The 11,409-nt window shown below is 44.9% G+C and overlaps 2 long non-coding RNA genes across 2 annotated transcripts in view; both read right to left on the reverse strand.

Annotated features, from left to right (window-relative positions):
• Positions 1 to 4,861: 4,861 nt before the first annotated feature.
• LOC310648830 lies at positions 4,862 to 9,732 on the reverse strand. The gene is made up of 3 exons (XR_014494158.1): positions 9,647 to 9,732; positions 7,861 to 7,991; positions 4,862 to 5,463 (listed from the first exon to the last, which is right to left on the reverse strand). It is a non-coding gene; the product is annotated as an uncharacterized lncRNA (long non-coding RNA).
• A 216-nt stretch (positions 9,733 to 9,948) lies between these two features.
• The window catches only part of LOC310649810, a 32,862-nt gene continuing 31,401 nt past the window's right edge, over positions 9,949 to 11,409 (reverse strand). Inside the window, exon 2 of the long non-coding RNA XR_014494318.1 lies at positions 9,949 to 11,291. This is a non-coding gene — a long non-coding RNA (uncharacterized lncRNA). The remainder of the gene's footprint in view (positions 11,292 to 11,409) is intronic.

An 11,409-nucleotide genomic window follows, 5' to 3' on the forward strand; every position in this document is an offset into this window, starting at 1 on the left:
TGTCAAAGCTGCCAGCTGGCCCCGGCAACAAGCCGCTACAGCCGCGCCTACCTTTAGCCGGTCTCCCTCTAATTGGGCGTCCTTGTTAGGCGGGAGAACCCTGCTTGTTTATTGGTTCTTGATGTTGTTGTTGTTGTCCCTGTTCACTATAAATACGGGAGATTCCCGGCGATGCTTCGCCCGGGACCTCTGCCCAATAAAACGTTTTGTTTTGGACCGTGCCTGCTGTCTCCTGTCGTCCCTCAAGACAATCCAAAGGAGGTGACCCAACTAAGAGAAGGTTTTTGGAACAAGGGCCCTTAATGCCTTTCTGCCTACTCACCTAGCCAGCCTATTTAGATTAGGTGAACAAATGAAAAATGGAGGGATTCCCCCTGACCAACATGCTCAGACTGAGGAAGTTACTTGGATAAACGTCTAAAGGAGTTTCTCAGTCACCCAAGTCATGGCTGTTCCAAAGGTGCTTTGTCAAGGGGAAACTGGACTTTCTTGAAGATATTTCACTTCTCATCCAAGAAGCTTTTTCACTCCTCAAATGAAATGAATTGAAATAGTTTCTTGGGTGAGAAGCATAACATCTTTGAGGGGGAAAAAAAGAAGGTCCAGTTGCTTCTTGAAAGAAGACCTTTGGGACACTTGGATAAGCAGCGAAATGTTTCGAAGCATAAGAAAAGTAGCCCAGTTGCCATGACTCAACTTCCTTACGAATGTAACGGAGCCTGCTTTTAGAAGCTTTCCCCCACCCTCCCAGCCCCTGCCTATTTTGAAACTGGAGCTGGACCTAGCACCTTCTCCAAGTAAAATTGCTACCTTTCCTAACCATGGAGTTGTTGGAGACAAAGATACTCCCTAAGCAATGTTGAGAATTAGTAGCCATATCGTCAGGTCTGAAGACAACACGCTGGAGAAATGCTTCAATTCGTTACTCATTTGGGTGCCACCACAGGTTGAAGACCACGAAGAAAAAGGAAAGAAGCAAAAGAAACGAAACCAGTAAAGGAATTTGTAAGAAACAGGAAACAATCTGGGAGGGCTTGATAACAGCCCTTATGTAACGGCTATTGGAAGATTCTCAACAGTGAAAGACAAAATAAGATCAGGATACAGGAAAGAAACTGCAAAAGTTAATCTTCTTTTTCCTTCTGTGTTCTTAGTGGCTAGCCAGATAAATATATTTTAGTCAAGGTAGGAACAAGCAACTGGGGCAGGGGTCGGCAACCTCGGCTCTTTTATGACTCGTGGACTTCAACTCCCAGAATTCTTGAGCCAGCATGGCTCAGGAATTCTAGGAGTTGAAGTCCACGAGTCATAAAAGAGCCAAGGTTGCCTACCCCTGAACCGGGGTAACAAGTTGCTGTTAAGTTATTGTCTCATCACTATAATCACTTTTGGAAACTTTCATTCTATCCTGTTGTTTCACAGAAGGTTCTTGCAACAATTTCCAGGCACATTACGAGGGGTTTCTGTTGTCTGGAGGAGTGGAGGAATCTTTCTATCTGTATTTTCATATAAAAGGTAAATGTATCATGCTTATCAGTTGGAGAATGCTTATGAGTTCTGGGTCAGGTCTGAACTATTCAGTCATAAAACATCTCCACTTCATTGTGGCTCCAAGTGCAATTCAAAGTGGCCTTGTCACTTCTGGAACCTACACGACCTGGATATTGTAAATTCAGAACAGCCTTTTTCCGACTGTTATTCAGGTAGGTAAAGAATATTAGGTTTCCTTAGGTTCTTTAATCAAGGAATGCCATCAGCAAGAACCTTGAAGATGGGATGCTTCAATTGCAGCCTCTCTCCCTTGGAAAAACATCCAATTCTGAAACCTTCATAGGTCCAGTCCTGCTGGGTGTTAGAAGGTTCTTAAAAACTGCTCTTGGAGAAAACTCCTGCGAATACCACAGACAGCAAGGATTAAAAAAAAATATGGATCACTGAATAAATCAATCCACATTTCTCATTTAAGGCACAAATGATCCGGCTCAAATTATCTACTAAGGACACATTAAGTGCTTGGCGGGAGGTTAGACTAGATGACCTACAAGGTCCCTTCCAATTCTGTTATTCTATTCTATTCTATTCATTACGCAAAGACCTAGCTCTCTCTGGAGTTGGCTCGGGAAAGGGAGGAGGAAAGAGGATGACCAGTAGCAAGGTGAATGGACTGAGCGATGGTGGTGAAGGGTTAGAAGACAAATAGAGGAGAATATTTGTAGCTCAGGGTTGAAATGAGGGGTCCTTGCTGCTCTCTGAGCTTGGTTGCTTTTTTTTGGCAAACATTTTATTACCAAACTAGGTAATATCACCAGTCCCACTACTAGTACTGATGAGGTTACCTAGTTTGGGTAGTGAAATGTTTGTAGGGAAACAACCAAGCTCAGAGAACACCAGGGTTAGAAGGCCTTAAAGAACAGATTGGGGATAGATCATGGGATGACGTGGTTGCTAAGAATGGACATCAATCTTAAACCTTCCATATCCCATCAGGATTTGGGATATTGTGAGTTTGCTCTCTCTTGCAAAGTGGGGTCTTGGTTTGCTTTCCTGGTCGGAAACAAAATAGGATTGTTGATTTGTTAAATGTTTTTTTTTCTTGATGTTATCCATCTGGAGGTGGGCACTAGCTCCCCACTTTTATCCTAATTTTCACTTGTCAGATGTAGGTAGCCGTGTATTATTTGATGGGGTTCAAACCCTCAGTGGGGAACTGAAATGGACTTTAGCACTTTAAGTAACTGTATGCAGAGTCTCAGGAGCTATCTAAGTCGGGGTCTTCAACCTTGTTTCCTGTTTCTTACAAATTCCTTCACTGGTTTCGTTTCTTTTGCTTCTTTCTTTTTCTTCGTGGTCTTCAACCTGTGGTGACACCCAAATGAGTAACGAATTGAAGCATTTCTCCAGCGTGTTGTCTTCAGACCTGACGATATGGCTACTAATTCTCAACATTGCTTAGGGAGTATCTTTGTCTCCAACAACTCCATGGTTAGGAAAGGCAGCAATTTTACTTGGAGAAGGTGCAAGGTCCAGCTCCAGTTTCAAAATAGGCAGGGGCTGGGAGGGTGGGGGAAAGCTTCTAAAAGCAGGCTCTGTTACATTCGTAAGGAAGTTGAGTCATGGCAACTGGGCAGTGGCGTAGCGTGGGTTGTCAGCACCTGGGGCAAGGCAAGTAATTTGCGCCCCCTAACCCGTGGATTTTAGCTCTCTCTCTCTCCGCACCTCACCGCACGCCTGCCACCCCCCCTCCACAGTGGGCGGCAACCCGGCCACTCGGATCGGATTCGCAGGAGCCAGGCAGGGGCAGAGAGCTGCGAGTGCGAGCGCGCCCCCCCAGATGTTGCACCCGGTGCGGCCGGGCCCCCCTGCACCCCCCACGCTACGCCACTGCAACTGGGCTACTTTTCTTATGCTTTGAAACATTTCGCTGCTTATCCAATTGTCCCAAAGGTCTTCTTTCAAGAAGCAACTGGACCTTCTTCTTTTTTCCCCCTCAAAGATGTTTTGTTTCTCACCCAAGAAGCTATTTCAATTCATTTCATTTGAGGAGTGAAGAAGCTTCCTGGATGAGAAGTGAAATATCTTCAAGAAAGTCCAGTTTCCCCTTGACAAAGCACCTTTGGAACAGCCATGACTTGGGTGACTGAGAAACTCCCTTAGACGTTTATCCAAGTAGCTTCCTCAGTCTGAGCATGTTGGTCAGGGGGAATCCCTCCATTTTTGTTTTATGGTGGCTCTCCTCCTACCTCTCTGGCCGTTTGCAGTTTGTAGTGGCAGGGGGGCAGAGATCTACCCCGAGGCCCCTTTCTTGTGGGGTACCTCAGGGGTCGGTTCTCTCCCCCCTCCTGTTCAACACCTATATGAAGCCGCTGGGTGAGATCATCCGTGGCTTTGGGGTGAGGTATCACCAATATGCCGATGATACCCAGTTGTTTATCTCCACCCTGAGCCAACCCAGTGATGCCCTTGATGTGATGACCCAGTGCCTGGAGGCGGTGCGGGTCTGGATGGGAAGGAACAGGGTCAGGCTGAACCCCTCCAAGACCTAGTGGCTGTGGATATCGGCATCTCGTACTGTCCAACAGGTTCCATCTCTTCTTATGGGGGGGAGCTATTGCCCCCCTCAGAAAGGGCCCACAACTTGGGTGTCCTCCTGGATTCATGGCTTAATTTGGAAGATCATCTAACTGCCGTGACCAGGGGGGCTTTTGCACAGGTTCGCCTGGTATGCCAGTTGCGCCCCTTTTTGGACCGAGATGCCCTATGCACGGTCACCCATGCCCTTGTCACTTCTCGCCTGGATTACTGCAATGCTCTCTACATGGGGCTGCCCTTGAAGTGCACCCGGAGGCTTCAGCTGTTGCAGAATGCGGCCGCGTGGGTGCTTATGGGAGTATCTCGATACTCCCATGTTACACCTCTCCTGCGTGAGCTGCATTGGCTTCCGGTTGCCCTCCGGGTGTGATTCAAGATGCTGTTAATTACCTTTAAAGCCCTACATGGCTTAGGCCCGGGGTACTTGCGAGACCACCTGCTGCCAATGTCAACCTCCCATCGCCCAGTTCACTCCCACAGAGTCGGCCTCCTCAGGGTTCCGTCGGCTAAGCAATGCCAGCTGGCGACCCCCAGGGGGAGAGCCTTCTCTGTGGGTGCACCGACCCTCTGGAATGAGTTGCCTCCGGAGCTGCGGATGGCCCCTGACCTTCAGTCCTTCCGCCGTGACCTGAAGACATGGCTGTTCCAACAATCAAGCCTGGACTGACTATAGTTTTAAATTAGATTTTATTGGGTTAATTGGTATGTATTTATTACATTTATGATTTAATTCTTTTTTAAATTTTGTATTTTATGTTTTTTAACTTTTTATCGTTGTGAGCCGCCGAGTCCTTAGGGAGAAGGGCGGCATATAAATTTAATAAATTCTAATTCTAATTTTCTTGAAAACACAGTATTCATCTGCATTTGGGCAGCACTTTTGGTCACAGAAGGCCAGTTCATGCAGAAAACCAAGGAGTATGACGCAAAGAGCTTTTTTAATGGTTACTGACTCAGATCTCCATGTTAGTTTCATACTTCACATTGGTGGTGATGGTGTAGTCCTTCCTCTATGGTTTCCCTCCCCTCTATAGAGCCAGCCAAGACCCAAGACCACAAAAGAACACAAGCGACGTTTCATGGAGGTAGTTTATCAATGTCTTTGTTACAGGCAACTGTCACCGCAGGATGTTCAGAGCAACTAGTCACACTAACATTATTCTAACAATAAAACCTGAACCCATTAAAAATAAACATGATTAAAGCCTTGGCAGCACAACCAATGAAATGATGCACTTGGCATTAAAGTCTGTGGTTCTGTCATCCTTCAAAGGACATCCGAGGGATGTTGCCATCTTTCATAAGCAGAGATCCTCACACACGTCCCTTCCTGTGTGTGGTGGTGGAAGAATCACGGAAATCTGCCATGAGTGCCTAAAGCAGAAAGATAGAGATGGCTGGAGGAATCAAGGGCCTACGTCGGTTTTCCTCCAAATGGTGCCAACTGTGTTGGGTGAATAGTTTTTGCATACAACTTTTCCCAGTGTTATGCATTGGGTTCACTTTTTTTATTTTTTAAATCCTTTTTGCCTTTTTAGGTAGACATTTTTGTAATATTCATGCTTTGAAGAATTGCAGTTCACTCCTTTGAACTATAAAAGCTAAAGGATTGGAACTTTAGAACATAGGTCTGGTGCCTTGCTGCAGAAATGCAAAATTAGATCAATTAAAATTCATACCCTCTGTCCTTAGGAACAGGCCGTTCCAAAATATTCCCATCCCACCTTAGACCAGGAAGATATAAGGTCTTAATTAGGTACCACAAAGGCCCTGGGGTTGGTCCAGATCAGTCACTGTGGAGAACAACCTGCAACCAAGGCACTACCAGATGCAAATTTCGTGGTCATTACCAGCCTTATTCTGAACTGCAAGAAAATTCAACACTGCCTTCAGAATGCACCTTAATGTTGGGACAGGTTGGTTAGGAGAACTTAGGCGTTCATGGCTATGCTGCCTAAAAGGACACAAAAGTCCCGGGTTCCTTCCTTTTATGCCAGCCAACATTTCGGTGGCAGATGATAAAAATTATGTAATCGGGGAGGGGGGGGATATAATTTAGGGATTATTGAAAAATCATGGAGGAGACATGAATGGTACACAAAAATTTAGAAAGCATTTAAAAAAACAAAAAAGTAAGAGCGATACAGGTAGCCCTTGACTTATAACCGTAATGGACTCAAATTTTACAATGCTTTTTGTAAAGCAACTGCCGTGGTTGATAAGAGGCTGCTGTGGTTAAGAAGACGCACTGTTTGCTATATTTAGGTTTTCAGAAAAAACGTTGTAAAATGCTTCCATGTGGCCGTGGGATGTTGCAAATGGCCATAGGTGGGGGTCAGTTGCTGAGCACCCAAAATGCAGTGATGCAACCATGGAGGGGAGGGAGACCGGGCTGTCAGAACTTGGAACCAAGTCAGACTTTTGCAGTTACTAGGACTCAGGGGTAGGCAACCTTGGCTCTTTTATGACTCGTGGACTTCAACTCCCAGAATTCCTGAGCCAGCATGGCTGGCTCAGGAATTCTGGGAGTTGAAGTCCATGAATCATAAAAGAGCCAAGGTTGCCTACCCCTGAACTAGGTGACTGTTCATAAATTTAATATCAACAGTTGCAGGTACTCCTCGACCTACAACCAGTGACCGTTCGAAGTTACAATTTTACTGTAAAAAGTGACTTAGGACCGATTTTCACACTTATAACCATTGCAGCCTCCCTGTAGCCACAAGATCAAATTCCAGATGCTTGGCAACCATGTCCCAGGGTCATTTTGTCACCCTCTGACAAGCAAAGTCAAGGAGGGGTGGGGGGAAGGCAGATTCACTTAACAACCCTGTTCCTAACTTAACAACTGAAGTAATTCAGTTAACAAGTGGCAAGATAGGTCATAAAATGGGGCAAAACTCACTTGACAACTGTCTCACTTAGCAATGGAAATTTGGGGCTCAGTTGTGGTCGTAAGTTGAGAACTATTGTATCAGTTTCATTGCTGTTTTTAACTGTTGTTATGACTGCCACATTTTTCCAAGGAACACACCTCTAGTTCCAAAACTCCAGTTTTGGTATCCTTTCATCCCAGTCTTTAAATACTGTACTTGCCCCAGTCACCAGGTTGACAATGATCTTTTCCAAGACCTGATTTCCCTTCTCCTCCCTTGCTCCTACGTAGGAGAGTCTCATGGAACAATGTTGGTGTTTTCTCACTCATACATGTACACGTATCAAAGCATTTTGTTGTAGGTTTTGAAGTAGAAAATATATTGCTCAGCCGTCAGGTAAGCTAGTCTAAGGTCTTTGAACCTTAGAGAGAAGAACATTGGCACCTTTTGCCCTGGACACCCTCCGTTAAACCAAGTGCTGAGAACTATAGGTAACATGGCTACTCCTCCTGAAGAAATTATCTATGTCTGGCAGAGTTACGTGCGGCTGGACCCCCCATGATGGCTCGCTGTGGTTCCAGAGAGGGCTAGTGCTGCTGGGACTGGGGGTCTCTCTCTGGAGGTCCTCAGTGGAAACGTAGCTCTCCAGTCCTGCAGGAGAAATGTCCAGAAACCAGTCATTTGAACGCTGAATCCAAAGTGGGACTGTAGCTGAGGGCCTTGAGAAGACATCTGGTTGTCTATTACGGTTTGTGGGCTCAATCCACAGCGTCCCTCCTTGCCTCCACACAGTCGGCACAGCTTCTGTTTCTTGGGGCAGGGACCCTCGGAAAACCCATTCGCAGAGGACGGCTGAGACCACAATGAACACAGCTGCAATGATAGCCAGGCTTACCATGATCAGCAAGCAGTTACCACAATCACTTAGTGGGGAGGCAGTGGAAGGAGGCGGCATCTCAACGCTTGTTGAGGGACCCAACATGACAGCGAATGGACAAGAACCAAGCCAGATCAAGTTGGCTGCATCTGGAACCAATATTACTTTTGTTAGAAAAAAGCTGGATGGAGAAGAAAATGGGAGGAGACGGGTCAGAGAACTGTATGTAAAAGAGTTAGCAATCTTTGACGCAACTGAAGGATGTGAGAGTTGTGCAAACTTAGCCTAACAACTCAAAAACAGCTCATATTCGTCAGTCCAACAAAACCCTAAGTGCAATGGTTTATACCAGTACTAACTGGGTGCTTTCCCGATGTATAGGATGAGATCTCCAAATACTCAGCCATTATAATTATTATTGGCTAGAAATTCTGTGAATTGTAGCCTAAAGACTTTTGAAAGACACATGACTGAGAAAGGCTAGAATAGAACAAGAACTCTGCCTTGCAAATCCCAACCATTTTTAAAGTCCTTCTAAGCCAATTGTATCTTGTATCTCGGGACAGTTTCCTCCAGTTTGAACTATTTCAATACTAGGGTTATGTATTGCTTTGGATATATATACCAAATATAGCGTATGTCTGCAACTCTTTAAAGCAGTCATATCTTTTCCTAGAATGTCATGACAGCTGCACAGGGCAGTTGTAAGATCCCAGAAGACATGGCTGCTTTAAAGAGTTGCAGGCAAGCATTACATTCATGTCCACACATGTTCCAAAGCACTTTTTGGAATCAATTCCAAATTGCTGTATAGCTGTACTCTACACCAGGCATATATAGACCAAAATATCTGGACAACACAAGGTTAAAGGAGGCTGTCGTATCTTTTTCCATATAATTTTAGGTACAAACTTGCTGTGGTAGCATTAAAAAAAATCTGAAGATAGCTTTGGACAAAGTAGGTTATCCTTAATTTATCAGACAAGGCTAAATGGAAAGTTTTTTTTTAAGGAAAGGTGGGATGTAAACCTAGTTAATCACCATAAAAATAAAAATCCAAAACAACATGTAAGGCAGGTTCTAAGCTAGCCATGAGTTTCTCTGTTTTCTTCTCTGTAAGGTTATGCTACTTTCCCTTCAGACGATAGCTGAGAAGTCTGAAGCCATAATCCCAGCCCAATTATAGGATACCGGGTAAGAAATGTGAACTATGCTTTCAGCTCAGAGGCACGGGAGAAGGGGCTATACCAGGGGTAGGCAACCTCGGCTCTTTTATGACTCGTGGACTTCAACTCCCAGAATTCCTGAGCCAGCATGGCTCAGCATGGAAACCTCTCCATTTCTCCTCAGCTTGGCTGGCTCAGGAATTCTGGGAGTTGAAGTCCACGAGTCATAAAAGAGCCAATATAGCTATTCATGCCCAACATGTTAATTTCTGAAAAATCCTCCACAGATTTAGATAAAACAAGATAAAAGGAAGGAAAGTGTTGTTCTGCTCCCAAGAGACCTTCTGCAGGGCAGATGGCCAACTCATTTACAGGCTAGATCAGGGGTAGGCAACCTTGGCTCTTTTATGACTCCTGGACTTCAACTCCCAGAATTCCTGAGCCAGCCAAGCTGAGGAGAAAAGGAGAGGTTTCCATGCTGAGCCATGCTGGCTCAGGAATTCTGGGAGTTGAAGTTCACGAGTCATAAAAGAGCCGAGGTTGCCTACCCCTGGGCTATACTTAAAGGAAGTGGGGGGGGGTGGAGGAAGAGGAGGCAAAGGGAGAAGTTGGAAGGGGAGGGGGAAAAAAATTCTAACCTCAGGTATCGGAAATTGTGCTGGATTTCTGTCTTCAGTGTTCAAGCGTTCTGGCCTCCAAAGAGCGTCATACCCTTGACTTGCCTTTGACAACAGTGGAGAAGAGGATGTGGGATACATGGCGAGTCACATCACTTCCTGGGCACACCCGCTCAAAGCTGTGGGCTGAGAGCAAAGCACTTCCTCCTATCAGACTTATCTTTCAACTCAGGTGACAGCTTGTCCACTGCTGAGCAGTGAGAACCACCGGTCCCATTCAAAGGAAAAAAACGACTAAAGACAAACCAAACCCACTACAGGAGAAAAATATACAGCATAAATTTAATTCAGCTACTATGGAGCACAATTAAATTAAGGAAGGGGATTATTACAGCCAAAGACAGTTCAAGTTTCCAGGTTATTGGTTATGTGTTATTGTTCCCCCCCCTCCCCTCTCATGCAGGTTTCTTTTTTTTTTCCAGATACAAAAAAGAAAAAATACACGCACACATTTGGGATTTAAACTAGCGTATAAACTGCTCTGATCATAAATTAAGAATGGGTCATTGACAAAAAAAAAGAGATGACCAAGTAAAGAAATCAACCACCAACAAAATAAAAATACAAAATTAATAACACAAGTGTCCCAAACACATGCACACATGAAATCCACTAGGAGAAAAGAGGTAGATTTTTGAAGGGGTGTGTGTGAAATTAATGAATACATTGAATAAAGGAAGGAGGTTGAGTTGACCGCAGGCAGGAAAAGTGGAGGGGCAGAAGGGGAGGGGGGGACTTTTACAGGCATTCCACATCCAGCATCAAGGTCAAAAACTCAAAAATCTTTCAGAAAATGCCACATATTTTTTTAAAGAAAAGAAGCATTTTCTGAAATACAGAAGAAATGTGTCAGGGCCTCCAACCGCTTCTTACAACAGGAGGTGTCCATGCTGGGATAAGAGAAATGTGGAAAGAAGGTAGTCAGGAGAGGACCAAAGTACACACCAAAGAATTTAGCATCTTATCCCAAAATTTAATTTTATGTGTGTGTGTGAGAGAGAGAGAGAGGGGGAGGACCACTGCTCTTTCTTTGAAGCAATGTTTACTCCAACTCAACGTGTCCTTTTGGCCCGTTTAGGGTAACAGAAGATTGTTTGGGAAGGAGAAAGGTGACGGGGGAGGGGGGAAATAAAAAGATATCATTATTGGTGTGCTCTTTTCTACTGGAACCTTCCTCAAAGTTGTGTTGTTGTTGTTTTTTCCAGATATACAGGACAGGTTTAAGGAAGCCACATGGATGTTGCACACGTTTCCCAGAAGCTGCTGGAGACCAAAGACAAGTCCTCGAAACAAAATCCTCGGTTGCAGGAAATGTACGAACCCCGTTGTAGATTCGGAAGATTGAGCCTTGCTTATTTCTCCCACCTATCCCAGTTTGGGAAATCTTTTAAGGGAAGAGCGATTTGAGGGGGAACACATCTATCCTTAGCCTAAGGCAGCGTTTAACCTTGCCCGCTTTAAAATGATTAGACTTCCAACTGCCAGAATTCGCCAGCCAGAAAGAACAGACACCCCTCATTTCAAGAACACAACTTCTCTTCATTCCAACCTGGCCGAAAGCCAGATAAGACCCCATATGTGTATGTATAGGGCAGGGGTAGGCAACCTCGGCTCTTTTATGACTCATGAACTTCAACTCCCAGAATTCCTGAGTCAGCTGACTCAGGAATTCTGGGAGTTGAAGTCCATAAGTCATAAAAGAGCCAAGGTTGCCTACCCCTGGC

Source organism: Vipera ursinii (genome assembly GCF_947247035.1).
Source record: "Vipera ursinii genome assembly, chromosome: Z".
Lineage (NCBI taxonomy): Eukaryota > Metazoa > Chordata > Lepidosauria > Squamata > Viperidae > Vipera > Vipera ursinii.